The sequence below is a fragment of the Sylvia atricapilla genome, chromosome 2 (assembly GCF_009819655.1).
Source record: "Sylvia atricapilla isolate bSylAtr1 chromosome 2, bSylAtr1.pri, whole genome shotgun sequence".
In the NCBI taxonomy this organism is placed as follows: domain Eukaryota; kingdom Metazoa; phylum Chordata; class Aves; order Passeriformes; family Sylviidae; genus Sylvia; species Sylvia atricapilla.
In genome coordinates, this window is record NC_089141.1 from 78,445,832 (window position 1) to 78,464,679 (window position 18,848).

At 33.8% G+C, this 18,848-nt stretch overlaps 1 long non-coding RNA gene across 2 annotated transcripts; it reads left to right on the top strand.

The window, feature by feature from the left end:
• The first annotated feature begins 2,374 nt into the window (after positions 1 to 2,374).
• Positions 2,375 to 16,539, top strand: LOC136374450 (uncharacterized). Of its 2 annotated transcripts, none has more exons than XR_010745903.1 (2): positions 2,375 to 2,457; positions 16,457 to 16,539. It is a non-coding gene; the product is annotated as an uncharacterized lncRNA (long non-coding RNA). The 2 variants fall into 2 exon arrangements; XR_010745901.1 differs by having other exon boundaries at positions 2,382 to 2,476.
• Positions 16,540 to 18,848: the final 2,309 nt, after the last annotated feature.

Below are 18,848 nucleotides of genomic sequence, written 5' to 3' on the forward strand. Positions count from 1 at the left end.
TGTTCCAGGCCTAAGAATATTAGTGGTGGTGCATATTTTGGAATTTAATTTGCTTGTTCTGTTATATCAATTATTTCCTGAAAGTTTTATATAAAATGGTTTATTTGTATCCCCCTCCTGTTCCTTTCCCTTGGTTCATTCCTGAGTTGTTTGTCAGATAGTCATTAAGTGTCAATCATTAATTACGTAACCCTCTGGTCCTGTCAGTCATTCTGGGGCCTTTGCCTGCATCCAGAAAATTCCAAGAGAGGCGTCAAGTGATTGGGCAGGATCAAGGGGGTCTACTGCCATTTGGTTATGATTTGATATTTCACCTGTATGTCATGTTAAGGGTCACTCCTTACTTTTCTGTTGTTGGTTTGTCGCTGTACCCATTCCTGAGACCCACCCCCCTTCATAAGCTGCTCCCCTCACATTCTCGGGGTCTTTTCTGACACAGAGCCCTGGGCTGAGGATCCCCCTGATCCAATAAACTCTGTAGCCCTGTCTCCGAAGAGTCCCGCCTTTTATCTCCTGCCTTTGCCACGTCCCTGCTCTTGGTCAGCCAAGAACCACCAGTGTTTTTGTGGTGCCAGGGCTGGCCGAGCCGGGACACACAGGCACAGGCACTGTGACAAATATTGAATATGTAAGTAAAGTTAAATGAGTCTGGAACTGAAACACAGAAAATTATCCCCAAAGACATTGAAACTATTATGCTTTGGTACTAGAAAGAATATTTTCATTTTAAGAATGGTGCTTGATCATTGTTAAAATATATTATCCATGGAATAACTTGAAAATAATGGAAACAAGAAAGGAATTAGTAAGTGTGATTTTTCTTTTAATAGTAAGAGGGAAAATAATTAAACACATTGGGGAGATTTAAAAATATCTTAAATAATTAAAACTCTCTCTATAGACATTCTAAATGTTGTATACTTTTGCAAGTAAAGGTTTGTCTTGGAAAGCTTATATGTAAGTTTGGTAAGTTTCTGAACAAGTGATTTCCTTAATGTTTCCTGACTAACGTGGATAAAATGTAGGAAAATTTGCTGTGGTTGAAGTGAAACAGTATAGGAAATTAGATGCTCTTATTGCAGTCCGTTGTGCATTTTCTTGATCAGCAGTATACTTCTCCAGTGACCTCATTACTGAAGGCTGTGAGCAGGCTAGTTTCTGAGAAGTTACCCCACAAGTCCAGAGTTTATTTTTAATTTCTTCTTCCTATGTGCTATTCTCCAGTAAACAGAATTGTTTCCAGAAGTTGAGCATAAACCCTACTCTTTAAGATAAACATGATCTTATTTTTTCCTAATGTGACTTCAAACTCATTCAGGGAAACAATTCATTTAGAAAACACCTTCAGGCTTTAAATAATCCAAAGATAGCCCCATGCAGGATCCTGTAATCTATATGGTTAATAAAAAACACTGTCAATTCTCAAGGACAAGTTTACCTTTTGGTAAACTAACAAGCAAAATGGAATATCAGCTGCTACTATTAGACGTCTACAAAACATTTTTGTTGTGGTTAAAGAAAAGAACTCTATGATACTTATACATTGAATAAGCATGTAATACATGGTGCCATAATTAAATTCTTTCTCTATTGTCATTTGAAAGAAAAAAAAAATATCAGTGTGTATGCTCTGTTTCTCTCTCCTCAGAAATAATGTAACCTTCTATGATATAGTTTTTATTTTTCTAAGTGGATTTGGTGGTTAGGGTTACATTTCTTTTCCCCTGTTCCTTAATGTATGATATAGGAGAAAACTTTAGGTTTTTTGGGAGGAGGTTTGTTCTTTGTGAACCATTTTTTAAAATGTAGTTCTTCAATCTGAAGCTGCACAGCTCTACTTGTGGACTGTAAATAAAAACAAAATCTGATTGTCATGTTCAAAGCAGCTCATCCAAACTATCCTGAGGAGCCTAGCCCAGACCTGACTTCCCAGCAAAACAGCAGCCAGGATAGTGCTGGATGAAAAAGTATGTCAGTAACAAAATCTTCTAAGTTATTATTTTGCATAGAAGAGCCAATCAGGCAAAAGTAAGAATTCATTCATGCAACAAAACATATTATAAAAATGTAAGATTTTGCACACTTTCTATCTATCCTATATGCAGACATATTTTGGAAAGTGAGGGACAGTTTTTGGATTTCTTAAGTCACTAAAATAATCTGCCTTGACCTCTATGGAGAAAATTATATTTGTATCCCTTTGGTGAAAACTAATGCTTTATCTTCTCTGGGTGGAAAATAGAAAGCACAGTAAAAAGTTGAGGAAACACTATTTTTTCTTTAATAAGTTCTTCCTGTCTTTTTCTGAGGTGTTTTAAAGTAGAGTATTAGGCCTATGTGGAAATCTGCAGGCAGTAAATGTTTAAAGGTGGGCGTTTTTGGTTTTTTTTTTTTTGTTTGTTTTTTTTTTTTTTTTTTTTTTTTTTTTTTTTTTTTTTTTTTTTTGTTGGTTGGTTGGTTGTTTTTTTTTTTTTTGGTTGGTTGTTGTTGGTTTTTTTTTTTATATATACATTATTTTATTCTTATTCAAATGCTAGGAAATTAATATAAAAATTGACATTTTCTCACTGTCTTGTTTTTGATGTCTAGCATGGATGGAAACAGGTATGGCCTCTTAGAAGAAATTAAAAGAAGGATGGTGGTTGTTCATGATAATTTGGAATTATAACTACGCATAATGCTGTGATAAATGAGTACTGTGAAGAACATTTTATTTTCTTATTTGAGAGAAACACTTTGGAAGTGGGTTTTGTATCCTCTCTGTGACGCCTCTGTCTGTCTAAACGTATGCATTTATATTTAATTCTTTGCATTTATACAGGTCGCGACTTATTTCACATTCAAGACTTTCAAATAGTCTAGTGTCTTCTCTAGATTATTTGGCCATTCTCATATTTAAACATGTTCATCTAAAGATACCACATTCTGGGAAAATTTTAGGAAAATCCACAATGGTAAGATTGCTATTCTGTCTTCTATATGTAGATAATTTGGATTAGCCATTTAAACTTCCAAGTATTTAGAATTAAAGCAAAAATTAGTCAGACCCCTTTTTCCATATTTCAAAATTACTTTGTAACATATAATTCAGCCCACAATTCAGAAGAAAATATCCCTGTTTTCTGAGCTTTTATCATTAGTCTAAATGGTAAAAACCTAATACTAAAAACCTGCGGCAGCAAAAGGCAAAAGGCAATCATTCTATTTCTTGAGAAAAAATGAAATTTTCTGTTATTCAAATACTGAGAAAAAAAATCAAAGCTAAAGTTAACTAGAAAGAAATCTGTATGGCACTAGAGCAATCCACCAAGTTTGAATGTTCAGAGGAGTCAGTGAGAAGTGAAAGATGTGTTTTTCTTTGGTCTATCTGATGCTGAAGAAAATCTTGAATTTCTTGCTGCCACAGCTCATCCTAGTCTCCCAACTACTAAATGAATTAATGTCTTTATAGGCACAGGGGTTTATGTTTCAGTTTAACTTAAGAGCTTGGATATGAGTTGGAAATTTTGGTGTCAGAATTTTGAAATTTTTAAGAAAATGGTCTGTGCAAAACTCCTGGAAACTCTGGTTTCTAGCACAACACTTTTTTATTATGCTTAATTTTGAAATATTAAGCAAAGTAGTGGACCTATTTAATAATGACAATAGCACAATTCAGTGTTGAATTAGAAATATGTTCCCATTTCAATGTGACTGTTCTTTTCCATGTTTTAATTTCCCTCTGCAAGGGAGGGTATTATTGGTCATTTAGGTGATATGGTTTTTATCCTCTCTTGCATCAGTGACTTAGCCATAGGATTTCATTTTAAAGAGGACTCACAAGTCTACTACTGCCAACAATAAGATGACCTGGTAATATTCAGAGTTCAAAGTTTAATTGCAATAGATCAATCATTACAGAGTTCAAAGAGCATTATTAAGCAAGCTGCATATTTTAGGTCTTGAGGCAATACAGAATTAATTGTCAGGAAAACAGTGGAAAAGGAAAGCACTTTAATCTTCTTGTCCTTAGTGTGACATATGTCAAGTTTCCAAATATGCAACATGGTATCATAGCTGCAGTAAGAATGTCCAATTTAGCCAAGGAGAAGTGCAAAGTGACCGAGTAGTTATTTAATTACTAGTATTTTGAAGTTACTAAACAAACTAATATTTAAAGGTGCAGTATCCAAGTTTTCTTCTAAATTTTTTCTGCAAACTCTGAAGGAACTTACTGATAGTGATTCTTTTATTTTTCCTCACAGTCTGAGTGTTTTAGACTATAAGTTCTCTTTGAAGGTTCATAATAATAATTTATATTAAGGTAGGAAGGTTGAATAGATCTCAGTATTACAAAACAATGGTATTTCTTACAATGAATCAAAGCCCACACTCCTGGAAATCTTCTGATGTATATTTAAGCAAATATTTTAGCTGATCATGCTATATATACACACAAAACAAAGCTAGTTAGGAAAATGGATGAGAGCTTCAAGTCTCCAGTTTTGTAATACAGTGACTTCTCTTGAAAGTGAAAAAATCTGAGAAATAAATGTGACGACATTTTAATCAAACTTTCCTTTGTTTACTTTAGTTTTTTTCTTCATGAGAACTGGGATTATCCATTTTGTGTTAAACAAGCAGTATGCTTTTCTCAGGTAAAAGAATGCTAATGATATCAACACAAAATGAAAATGAAATGGAAATTTCAGATTTTTGGGTAAAAGATAAAATAAGCGTTATACACAGTTGTTCCTATGTCTTATGCCATCACATACAGAAATATGAATAATTTTCCAGTCTACTAGCAAAGTCTCAGATCTGATATGTTGACTTTTAAAGAATGATGGAGACAGTCCAAAAGAAAGAAATATGAATGATCAGTGATGCAGAACACTTCATACCTAAAGTATACTTGAAAAAACAAAGGTTTTCTTATTTTAAGTGAAATATAACTAAATCTATGACTTAATCATAATTGGAACTTAGTTGAGAACCTGCATTAATATTCTAACATATTTTGCAGAAATATATTGGTGACCCTATGTAAAAAAACCTGGTACAGATGGAAGCTGGGGCATGCAAAATGTGAACAAAACTTTACTCTGAATACACTGACCATGCTAATCAATATTCATGTGCAAAAAATTCAGTGGTTTTCTACTAGTTTTTGTTTCTTAATTGAAAACTTCTGTAATTACTGTATTAAGACTTTCAGCCCTGATGTAGAATATATCTAAATAAAATCAGAGTGAACTGGTGTAAAACATCTCTAGATTTAGTTTAATCTAGCATATTTGCCTTCACATCAAAATGAGCTTCACATTAAAATGGGTTTTCATCATGCACCACACACAAGAAAAAAGGTTCAAGAAACAAATATGTCAATTTGTTTAGGACTTCCTTTCAAATTAAATAGGGTATCTGGCTTCATATGTATTTTTAGACCCCTGAGATAGGTTTAAATGAAATGGTTCAAAGTAATTTGTTTGACTTCATTTGGAGGTTAACCAGAAGCACGCAGAGAATATCTTCTCAGACTCTTAGGGGGTTATAGAAAATCATTGTTCTTAAACAATCCTTAAGAGAAAAGTACTTAGGTCCACTGGGTTATGAAGAGTGAACTCAAATGTGAGAAATTTATATACAACATGGAGCAAAGAGGAAACATTCTTGAGTGCTACAGTAAAAACGGACAAACTGTGAAAACAAATGGGAAAATGACAATGGTATTCTAGTTTGAAATTATTGACTTCAGGATTGAGTTTATCAGGGATATTTAATGGTTTAAAATTACATGCAACCACAGAATATCAGGATAATTCAGGCTGGAAGGGACCTTCAAGACCATCTGGTTCAACCCCCCTGGCATGAGCAAGGATACCTCTTACTAGATCAAGTTGCTCAAAAAAATCATCCAACCTTTCCTTGAACACTTCTAGGGATGGGGCATCAACAGCTTCTCAAAGCAACCTGTTCCAGTACCTCACCAGGCTCAAAGTGAATAATTGTTTTTCCTGTTATTTATCTGAACCTGCCCCTCTTCAGTTTAAAGCCATTTTTCATTGTCCTATCATTACACACCCTTCTAAAAAGGGCATGCCTTTTCCACATTTCTCATAGGCCCATGAAATCCCCCACAAATCCCACTTCCTTCAATAAATAGGACGACAAATAACTGGCTCTTGTTTCAGTGGAAAACGTTATTCTTGGCCTTCTAATTGGAATATGTTTGTGAGGATTCTTACACTTGCTGGCTGCTTAAAAACTGTATAATATGAGAATTTGGAAATCTTTCAAAGGCTCTATCTCTACAAAATTTATGGGGTGCACTGCATGTTCTGTAGTGATATTTAACCTGATGCCAAGACATCTCACAGGTCACATGTAGCATTATAAATACTGGAGGAAATTCCAGTGCCTTGCAAGGAAGACAATGGTGTACCCATTGTCAAGGCTTTCCTTTCTTGGCAGTGCATTGGAGGTACAACATATAGGCTACAGAAATTAAGCCAGTTTGCATCTAACCTAAGATAGGTTATTGTTATGAAAGTTGTTCTTAAGAACAGCTTGTTATGTCAGTGTAGATGTGATTATTCTTCCCCAGCAAATTGTGTCAACCCTGAAAAAGCAGCCACTTTAGACAGTAATGGATCATGAATGAGGCACTGGAGACACAAAAGGCTGTAAAAGACATTTGCACACGGTCTGCATTATCAGTTAAACAGTAAAGATGCATTTTTCACAGCACATTGACCTTAAATTAGTAAAAATCTTTTATCAGCATAATTGTCTAAACAGAAGTCAATAGTCAGTGTTTCTCTGGGAATACGTCTTCAGTTATTTATGTAATACATTTCATCCATACAGTGTGAAACTACAGTTTGATTTGACTTATCACAACACCATAAATCAAAACAAACAAACACACAACTATATACCTAAGGGTGTGAGTGAGAGAAATATGCTTTCTTTACTCATACTTTATAAGATCAAATGAATTTAAGACTATAATAATTTTCATTAGTTTTTAATATCATTTTAAAAGCCCAAACACACATTGGGGAAAACATTCTTTTGACAGTATTTTTTTAAACTTGAACTCTTCACTCATTTCTGAGAAATAACATACTTAAGTAAAAAATCTTTACCAGTTGAGTACTCTCTTTAAGCTTCTTTATGCAGAATATGTTTGCAATAAAGTTAGAACCTCTCTTCTCCTAAAATTTAGATTTACAAGGGTAAAGTTAGTGTAAAGCTAGCTCTAAACTAATGATGTGTAAGTAGAAAGTACTTTAAATGTCTTTATACACTGTATCAGTTTTTTGAAAGTGGTTATTTGAATTATGGCTCATTTCTGCAGTTTAGGAGCTTGTAAAAAAGCCCAAGAAGACCCAAACTCAAACCTGTTTTTGTTTTTGACTCTGATCTAATCATTAATTAGGGTAGTTTGAAGTTTCAGTAGGGCACACAGAGACCATTTTAGAGAGTGTTTTAAATGCTGTAATTAAATTGTAGGAGCAGTATTCTCAAAAATAAAAATCTTAATGGAAAAAAATTTTGCTATAACTATTTGGCCAAATGCCTTCTTGTTTTACCTCCCATTTTCACAGCTCTGACATGTAGCAGTGCATATTTTAACATAAAATAGCAAGTCTGAAACTCTGACATGCTGTATATTTATTCTTGTGTGAAGTAAAACTTTTTTTTAATAGTACAGATGATTATATCTATTTTTTTCAAATGAAGTGTTTCTTTTAAAGTGTAAGGTTTATTTTCACACTTCTGATTACCAGAGATGCAGGAAACAGAGTGCTGTACATCAGACATTTAGATCCAGACATTATGCAATCATGATAACAAGGATTAATAAAGATTAATTTAGCTCCCACTTAAAAGCCCTGGTGTTTCAGAAGTACAACTGTCTAGCTTGTACGAGGGGAATAATTATAATTTCCTTTTCAAATGTGCCTCTTTGTTACATAGTCGACAGTTGTCCATGATTTGAAGAATATTTGTGTCAAGCCATTCTCTAGCAACTTTTTCTTTAAGAAATGGCTGTTAAAAAAAAAAAAAAAGACTGTTAAAAAAAAATCCAAAACAAAAAACCAAATACTGTGAATGGCTGAATGTAATTTATTAGTTGCATGAAACAGGTTTTATTTAACTGAAGTGCAAAAATCTTCATTTCCTTCACTGATCAAACTGTAAATGATAAAGACATAAATGATAAAGACATCTCCTTTTGAAGATGATAGCTATTGTTGAATACAATAATCGTGTTCTATTAAAACTACTCTGAAAATGTAGAATTTCTGTACAACTGGATACTCTGTGAGAATGTAACAGGTGGCCACAAAAACAAGATTGTGAGAACTTTGTATGCTTGAAAATGGGAAAAAAATACTTCAACTTAAATTCTTCTTCATTTTATCTTTCAAAATAATTTCTTTGGACTAAATGCCTATAATAATAACCTACATTATCTATTTTTACCTGCTTTCCATTTCAAAATGATTACTGTAGTATGTGTCTTCTCTCCACAAGGGTAATATTATTATTTTTTTTTTTTATTTAAAACAATTTTGCAGAGATGGTCATATTTTTTTTTTAAGAACAAGAATGAAGAAGTGATCACATGAACTGCTGGGATTTGAGTCTGGCAGTATAAAAAGAAGAAAAAGAAAAGAAGAAAGAAAATATCAGGAACAACAAATAACAAATGAATGTCTCAATAAACAAATTTTAAATTAAAAAACAACCAGGCAAAATAAGTGCTAATTACAAAAAAAAAATGTGTATCAATGGTAGCAAGAGAGATACAGGAGGAGCATGAACTACAGAGACATGGAAACAGGATTATAATGTAAAAGAACAGAAGACAAGGCCAGAAATTCACATCCACATCAAGAAGAGTCAAATTTGCATTAGTAAGACCTGTTTTTTAGTAAAAATTAGAAAACTGACCCTAAAGTTGATTTTGGAAATCGAAGCTTCTGCTGCCTGCCAGGAAAACATTGGTGAATCTTTCTAAGCTACCTGAAATAGACATAACAGCAGGGAAAATTATATGGAGCTGAATTGTCAATGGAATAACCAGCACTATGATGAAAAGTATGACTACACCCAGCTGCAGAAATGGAACCTCAGCAGACTTCCTAGGGGCGCAGAAGAGATTTCAATGATTGGAAGCCAGACCATATCAAAGCTATGAGAACAGTTTAGGGATAGTTTTTATTGGGATGCGTGAGCTAATTTTTTTTTTTTTTTTTTTTTTTAAGAGTGGACTCAATCAACGTTCCAGGGAAATAATTTCCTGGACTAAGGGCTGAAATGAAGGCTCTGACACTAAGGCATGGGGACAAAAGTACTGAACAAGGATTTTGAGGAGTCTTGTGCTGCTTTTGGCTGGGATAGAGATAACATTCTTTGCTGGTTTAGGGCCGTGTTATGGATTTTTGCTGAACACAGGGAGGATAATAGAGAGGTTCCTGTTATTGCTGAGCAGGGCTTACATAGAGCCAACGCCTTTTCTGCTTTTCCTACCGCCACACTGGTGAGAGAGTTGGGGATGCAGGGGAGATTGGAAAGAGACACAGCCAGGACAGGTGATCCCAACAGACCAAGGGGCTATTCAAGACCATACAGGATCATGCTTAGTATAAAACCTGGGTGCAAGAAGGAGGAAGGGAGGTCCTGTTTGGAGTGAGGGTGTTTCTCTTCCCAAGTCACCATTATATATGATGGGGCCCAGCTCTGCTGGAGATGGCTGAACACCTGCCTGCCCATGGAAACAGTGAATAAAATTGTTCATTTGCTTTGCTTGTGTGTGTGGCTGTTGCTTTCCCTATTAAATTGTCTTTGTCTCAACCCATGAGTTCTCCATCTTTTAGCCTTCCGATGGTCTACACGATTCTACTGGGGGGACAGTGACTGAGAGTGGGGTTTGGCTGCTGGCTGGGGTCAAACCATGGTAGTAGTCCATAAGGCTTGGGTTGTGCTAACAATCTGGATTATTACAATTAACCATATGTGTTGAAATTTAACAGCTCGCAGTGAAAGGACAACTAATAAGAATTTTTGTTATAAGTTTAGGAAGAAGACATTGTACACTATAATTGTCACAGGATGACTATGACATACAGCTGAAAATTAATGTGATTCTAAAATATGTGATCTGAGTGGGATCTTATAACAATAAGAATTATTAGTGATATTAAGACCGTAGATGAAACTAGTCTTAAACTGATTAGCATATAACAGAGCAAGCAGTGTCATCTCCTTCCTTTCACAAAACCCAGTGAATTAAATGGATGACATTCATCTGATTGATCCTGCAGTCAGAAACCCTTATGCTTGGCTGGTGCTGGATAGCAAAGTGTGAGAGAGACTCTAAGTTAATGCTGATTCTACCTCTACTGTATTTTGTCTTAAGGAGAGGTGTTCTGAACAGAAGTTGTATATGGAGGAGTCACACACCAGCTGAGGCCAGTGACCTAGAATCTGAGATGTGGCTAGATTCTGATGAGGAATAAAGACCCTAGACTTAATTCTCTATGTAGGTAATGTTAGAGGGAATTCAAAGATATGATTAGGTTAATCAGCAGTCTTGTGACATCCAACAAAAAAAAACATCTGGAACTCATTTATTCTTTTTTTTTATTGTTGCTCTGCAGTTCTCTCTAAGCCCTGTATTGTTCACTTGCTAAGCATTAGATATTACTAATTCCAGCTCTAGAGATAAATGCATTTTTTTCATAGTAAAAGACAAGTGCTGTGAATGTGTGATGTTGAAGACAGAAAAAATGATGAAAAATTAGTCTAATATAGTATAAATACTTTTGTGTTATTTCTGTATCTGTTCTCTAAACAGGCTTTATCTATCTGTGTCGTCTGAAAACCTGGTTCATTTAACTGAGTTCAAAGAATGTGACTGTTTCATTCTTCTTTTTAAATTATATTAAAGTGAAATTACATAAACTTGTATAAATGTGTATGTGTGTGTGTGTGTGTATCTGTGTGCATATATAAATCTAATATTTTATATGAGGGAAGCATGTTCTTTTCCTGATCTCTTGTAGTTCTTATGTCCTATCTGACTGCTTCATGAGCACTCCAGAGGGACATGTTAGAATGCCACTGGATATATATGGCTAGTCACATCTGTCATTGTCTTCAGTTAACTGAGCTTTTCTTCCTTTGATGATATCTCTGGCGCGACTTTTATCTGCCAAAAAGCAGCTTTTCAAAATGATATGGATTTTTTGTTCTTGTTGCTTTTTGTAATTTTATATAATTTTCCTGGGTCAACATGTTTTTAACTCCTGAGTTATAAGTATTTGTTTTACTTAGTTTTGTATTTTGAGGGTGTGTATAACTCTCTTTCTGTGAACTAATGACAATTAATTCCAGTGTGAATGTTTATCTGTTTCTGTATTCCTGTGATAGTCTGGAATCACAGACCCTGCCTGATAATGGCTTATATAACTTCAAACTCTCTGTGGCATAAGTGACTAAAAGCAACACAAGTTCTTGTGTTTTTATGAGTCAGTAGCAGCTAGATAAAAGTCCTGGGGTGCTTTAATGCCACTGTTTTCACCACCAATACTTGTTCCCCTAGTTTTAAGTTTAATACGAGGTTATAAATCTTTTAAAATCTCTCTCTTTTATAATGGAAGATAGATGCTTAACTGCTCTTGCTTTTCATTAAAATTGTTAGCTTTGTATATGTTGCCAGGAATTTGGATATTATGAATACATACTCACAACATTTACTGCAACCAATGAAAAAAACCCTACTGAACTCCTGATGACCAGGATGGTATGGTCTTTCATTGTCTTCTCTCATAAATTTAGAGACATCTGCCCATAAATGATAGACTTATTCATGAAAGCTACCAGTCTACCATTCAGAATGTAGCCTACAAAATATTTTAGACATATGGCTTGAAGCTGCATATTTTTAAAAAGAAAAACAAACACCCTTCTCTTCACTTTTAATAAATGTTTCAAGTAATAGAAATTCCACATTTTGGCATTGTCTACAAAGAAATCACCATTACCATGCTTCTATGACTGGTTCTTGGACTTGATGTAAGAGAGTAGAGACCTCTTTGGGAAGGTCTCTACTTGGCTACACTTTGGGAAGTTCAGCACAGACAGAATAGCCAGTTAGAAGGACCTTAGTTCTTGTATGGAACAAATATTTAGATTGATTAATCTTACTTTCATCCAGTCTATCCTGAAATCTCAGACTTTGGGAAGTAACTATGAATAGGTTTTTAGGATCAGGAAGGAGCAAGTATTTTCATTTCTGTCTACTGGAAATAAAAATTGCTCTAGATGAAGAGCTCTACATCATTTACAAGTAATACACTTTTTAAGTCACACAAAGTTTAACTTGACATCCATGGTAACTAAGAGTTAGTTATGATGATCATAATTAACTTCACAATTACCCAGAATGGAAAAAGCTCAGATAAATGGGCTGTTTAATAGTCATTGTGTTAACTACAAAAAACAAGTCATGTCACATATTTTACCTTAGGGTTTTGGAGGTACTTCTGATTATGAAGATACCTCAGTATTTAGGAAGTGACTACTGGGTGACATAATATTTTCAGAATAAGCACCTTTGAGGCATTATATTTCTCTTATTATTTTTATAGCACTTTAAAGGTGGTCAGTGGTTTGCAATAACTATGAAAATAAGCTCACTGTGAGAAAATCAAGTAAGAAAATCATGCAATTAAGTAGATAAAATGAAGATAAAGGGAAGAGAATTACATGTGACTGAAAACAATTGAGCATGTATATGCAATTAAAGATAATATCTGCAGAGACATCTATTACCTCCTATCAAGATTACTTCCAGTATCTGACTCTCTGTATGCTGAGCGTCATTTTCTATTACCTCTTCTTTTCAAGCTCCCAAATTTTAAGGAATTCAGCTTTCTACATTTTCAAAATAAAATTAGGAAAAAACCAAGCTAGGTTCCATTTTTACTGAAGTGGAAGAGCAGAGAAATTTCATCCTTTTTATTATCAACTAGTGATAGAATTGGATATCTTATAAAATGTTAGCTTTGTCATTAATAGACATACCCTACATATAGCTAGAACAAATCTCTAGATATTTTAGAAGGAAAAATAATAGGGAAAAAAAATCAACCTTTATTCATATTCCCTACTGAGAGAGAAAAATATGTTTTTCTCTTTAAAATATTAAGAACAAAAGCTTTTCAGAGTGAATGTTTTGGCTATCAAAGGGTATAGTATTTTTTTTTCAGGAAGCTTATACTTTCAAGTATAAAAGGGTATGACTCAAAACAGCAGATTTAATACCCTAAAATCTGAGGTATACAAAATCTGACTTTTGAAGCTTGAATGCACCTCTACAACTAATGTAACAAAGTTACATGCAGAGTTTCTTAGGTTTTGGAATGCATTTTACTTTCCTTTTTTCCTTCCCGCCTGATTTTCTGTAGTCATTTCTCTCTCTTTTGATCTGTGATGTATTTTCTCAGGTGTTTCCCATTTTTATGGCAGTGTCAATTAACTCCCTCAAATTTGCCCCTGTTGCTCCCCAAATGTCTTGATGTTCCCTTTGAAGCTTTCCTCTCCATTAGCCACCATTTTCAGCATCAGAGGCTGACCTCTGTGAAAGTTTGCTGCCAATAAGCCCTGCCCTGCTAGTAGATGTGTGTTTAGATGAAAGAAATGGAATTATAAAATGAACCTAGAAAGTAGCACTATTGCAGTCTAAATACTCTAGACAAGAGTCAGAAATTACTCAGATCCGCATTTGCCCTTCCAGTATTCAGGAGTATTTGGGTGTGGGGTTCATATTCCAGTGTATTAATTAAATTTAGTGGTGTGAACATTTAACATTATTTCCCTTGCACATTTTTTGAATGAAGAAAGAGGGGTGGGGAAGTAAAAAACAAAGAACACTTTAGTTTTAAAGACTTTTAAAAATCCCCCGTTCAATCTCTGTAAAAGAAAATAGTAGGGACAAAAAAACTGAAAACAAATCATCTTTAACAGAAGTTTTCTGTAAACGAGTTAAGAGATATATGACTCATTTAGGGTTGGCTTGATTATTTTTTTTTAACTGAGCCATAGAATTTTGGAGTTGGAGAATTGGCATAAAGTTGAATACAGTTGTGTCTAATCTTATTTTTTCCTCCTTAAATGACCAATATCTTACTATCTAGTAAATTTTACAGATTTCTCTTCTGCCTCAATTTCTCTAACATGACATTTTTTTCTAAGTTACTCTGATGGTGAACTATTTAAAACCATTAGGTCGTACCTGATGGATTGTGGAATATTTCTTACATAAAACATGTAATTTAAATGAGATCATCACCAAATTTTTTAACAAAATAAATAATATTCCTTTCTTATCCTACTTTATATTATGAAGCCAAAACCAGATACATAGATTGCGTTGCCTACTACTATACTTCTTAAGACATAAAAGGTATGATGTCACATTAAAACCCTCTATGACACACAGCTGTACAGTAAAACATGGCACATGTAAAGTGGCACACTTCAGATTTTATTACTGAGGGGAACAGAAGTCGTGTTGTTAAACAGGGAGATTCAGAACAAAGCTCTTCTGTTTTAGTTCTTAGTTCTCTCTAGCATACTTGTTGCATGATCTTAACCAAATCACTCATGGCAAAAATTAAGCAGGTCCAGTAGCTTCTCACTACTAAAAGTTTTGATCCCCAACACCCTCCTTCTCCTTGATCTCAACTACAAGATATTGCCATATACCATGGACCAGCTTTTAGAGCCTTCTATCACCTGATTTAAATTCTTGGCCCTGGAGAACATTTGTTGCAAATTCAGCCTGAAAGGGAAAGATGGTAGTACAGGCTTGCAGAAGGCACCAGTCAAAGCACACAATGGCACTCACAACAGATAGAAAATATGTCTCAAGCTGTTGGGTTCTTCCCTAATTTTTCCTAATTATCTTTCCAGAGGACATCCACTAGTTGACAAAAATTTGTAAAAGGAATGTGACTTCTGAGATAGAGTCAGTGATTAATAAATATCTAAAATAACTTTCTTTACCCTGGACTATATCTTATTTAAAATTCCAAAGTATTGAATCTCTAAATTTTTTAAGACTATCTTAATGTATAGAAGCATTTTTATTGAGGAAAATAAGTTCATACTCTTAAAAGCTATATGCACTTTTTTCTTAAGAATACTTAGTTTATCTTGCAGTGTAGTTTACAGAGTCTGTGTTGTGTGTTTAGTTAGAAGAGTATGGATTAAAAAACACAGACAAACCCAAAGCTTTTACACCAGGTATTCATATTTATCTGAAAATGGGGGGAAAACAGTTTGCACGTCTTCCTGACTTCTATGGTAAATTTGATATTTGCCTTTGGAATTTTTCCACAGACCAGGGCAACCGGGATACAATGTCCATCTGATGCTCTTCATCCGCCCTTCAGTCTAGTCTGAGGATGTGGCTGCCATACTTTACTGTCAAAATGGAGAAATATAAGGTCCCTTCTCCTCCTTCTTGTACTCTAAATAAAGTCCAATGTCAAGATCTGACTTTCAGACTTTACTTATATTTTGACACGTCATAGGAAGGCAGGTTTCTTTTCAGGGACTTTCACAGAGTAAAACAATAAATGTAAATTGGTCACCTGGGAAAGACAAACTTGTTCAACATTTAAGAAGGAGTCGTTTTAGAGATAACTCAAATTCTCATGTACATACTTTTCCCATCTCCTGGAATATATTGATAATTTATTTAACCAACAATTAATATTTCCAGAAAATCATACAATATTTGCTTTGGAACTGGTCTCTAAAGGTAATCTGGTCCATACCACTTTTATCCCCCCACTTTCTCCCTAGCAGACAACTGTTAGAACTGATGTAAATAGGATATCAGAATAGCCTGTTTCACAGAATAAACAGTGTAAGAAAAAAGGGAGAAAATATCTGCTGTACAAAAAAGAAATATATGGGAGAACAGACTGTCAATACCTTCAAAATCAAGATACTGAGAAAATTATCATGACACTGTTTTTCAATTTTACCTTAAAATAAGTAATATTATTATGTCATAATTTTTAATTGTATTTTTTCTTTATTTGAACTTCAGTCTTTAAAACTAAATTATATTCATTAAATGGAGATGTATCATTCTACCCTAGTAACAGTGACAGGTTTATAAAGAATGTATTTCATTTTGATGAACGGCTCTAACATACATCTCTTTCTGACAAGGATAAGGTCACCTGTCATAAAGGTGTATTTGCTGTCCAAAAATTGATACGTAAATATTGAAAACTGTGCATTACTTTAAAAGTTAAGATATGTAAGAGAGCTTTTGACCTTTACTTTGGTAGAGGTAATACAGATACTATCATCAATGCATTTCTTATTTTCTTAGATTATATGCAACTTTTTTATTGGCAAATCATAAACTTTTGCCAAGTTGATATTTTTTTTTTTTTTTTTTTTTTTTTTTTTTTTTTTTTTTTTTTTTTTTTTTTTTTTTTTTTTAATTTAGACTTTATATTTAGTGCAAATTTAGAATAAGCATACCCCATTACCCCATCATGGTGCTATTTTGCTGGGTTTTTTTCACAAGACCATTGAGAAAAAAACAGGTTTATTTCCTCAAGAGACAGAGCCTAAGACCTCAAGTGAATATTGAAAATTCAGGAAGACTCCACACATGCAGGGTTTTTATTTAATTGTGTTGGTTTCTTTTTTAAGTTGAACAGATCAGATGTGAGCTATACAACACAATTAATATGTAGGTTGGAAAATGTATAAAACATTTTTTTTCCCTAAAATTATAAGACACGGTAAAAATATTAAAAGACAAATTTAAAATTTATAAAATGAGATGATTGTTTTAGCCTTTAATATTTTCTAACTCAACATTAGGCTTAGGATAAGACTGATGGAAAAGAGCAGAAACTCATATAGAAAATATGATCAGCCGTACTCTACCTCAGACTTAAAACTCTGGAAGGAATATAAACCCCCATTTCAGGAACTGAGGTAATTCAGTTTTGTGGCTAGGAAAAAATTTCCTGTAAATATCATGTTCCCTATATTTGTTACCTGTGGGTTTTCTTTTATTTTTGCTATTAATACACACTAGGAAATGAATGTCAGATTAAAAGGACCTCTGTTTTAATCCTCTTTATGGTGAATAATCATAATGCCTATGGTTCTATTTTTTCTGTGCAGCTGAAATAAGAAAATTTAGTATTGTTTTATTGAAAGTAGGACAGAATTTCAAATAAGCATATAGAAAATTTAAAACCACTTCCTAGATGCAGAGACTTCCTATATTTAGGTATTCCCTTGGTATTATCACAGTGTTCTGTGTTTTAAGACTGACAATTTCAAATCAAATTTGATTCATTATGTATAACACAAAAAACTTCCAGTGTTTTTTCTCAAAAGCATAAAGGGAAAAAAAAAACTTTAAACATCAGCAGAAAAAAATTATGAAAATTTTTTTTTTCTTTCCATATATGAAGTAACCGAAAAAGATGTGCTTGAGATTCTAGGACAGGGTCATCAGCTTGATCATTTCACTAACATGCAGATGGAGGCAATGTCATTCCTCTTTACGGTTTCCTTTGAATTCATCTTGGAGGTGGAGAATTATTTAAGGAACGGGTGGAGCAGTTCACCTCTGTAAGACATTCATCACTGTTCAGAGACTATGCAAAAAATTACTACGAACAGGGTAAAAAAAGAGGCATGTCTGAGGAATAATTTATTGAGTATTTACCATTAGAATCATGTTTGGATAAAGGATAATATTGGGAAGAGAGACCAAAGCCCTGTATCTCTTACATACTGCATTAATGCATTAGTAAACCTCACTATGAAATTAATCATTGTCCCAGAGGGTCATTTTTATTTTCTAACTAGCCTAGACATAAATTATAAACAATATTAACAATAATTACAATTACAACAGTAACAAAAATAATAAAAAACAGCAATAACAACAATTTTGAGATGGTAAGTAGATGAATGTCCATCAGATAGCAATACTTAACTGTCTATATTTAAATAGATGCTTAAAATTAGATTCCTAAGAAAACATTTTAGGATATAAGAAGAAGTGAAGGATATTGGTTCATACGCATTTTTCAGGCTTTGCAGCATGAGTAGACCTTGTGCTGAAAATGGTGATGCTATTAGAGAATCCTTGTAGAGCAAAGAAGCCTGTTCAAGTGGGAGTGACCAACACTAGCAGTAGTTAGTATAGGGAAATCTTGAATAACTTAGAAACACAGATCTGGAGGCTGTCTGGAATCCCAAACACTTTAAAAGATATATTTTTTAAGTGATATCCTTTAATCCTGATAGGTTTCTTCAGAAATATGCATGAGCTCACCCTTTCAAATGCCTTTATATGGGCAAGTTTTAGTTACTTTGGTGTTTCTATGTTCTGGTTTCTGTCAGCTTATCAAGAGTTATTATCATCATGGAAAGAAGAATCCAATCAAGTAAACACATAATGCAAGCAGTTTTAAGACTGATTCATATAAATTCTGAATATTCATACATAGGATAGCTGCCTACACATAAGGATGCATATACACCTTCATATAACTTGTGCCTCTAAAAGCCCATCCTTGAATCGGATTGTTTCTAATTTTCTGTCTTTGATTTCTTCACAGTAGAAAATCTGAGAAGCAGTCATTCCTTGGATATCTTTGCTGTTCTTCATGCTTTAGAAGGGTTAAAGAGAATGTATAGTGGGTTTGATCCCTCAGCAGGAGTTTTGATATTTATCTTTTTAAACTCTGTGCAACCACAAATACACTTTCAGTCTCCATTGTTACTTGTCT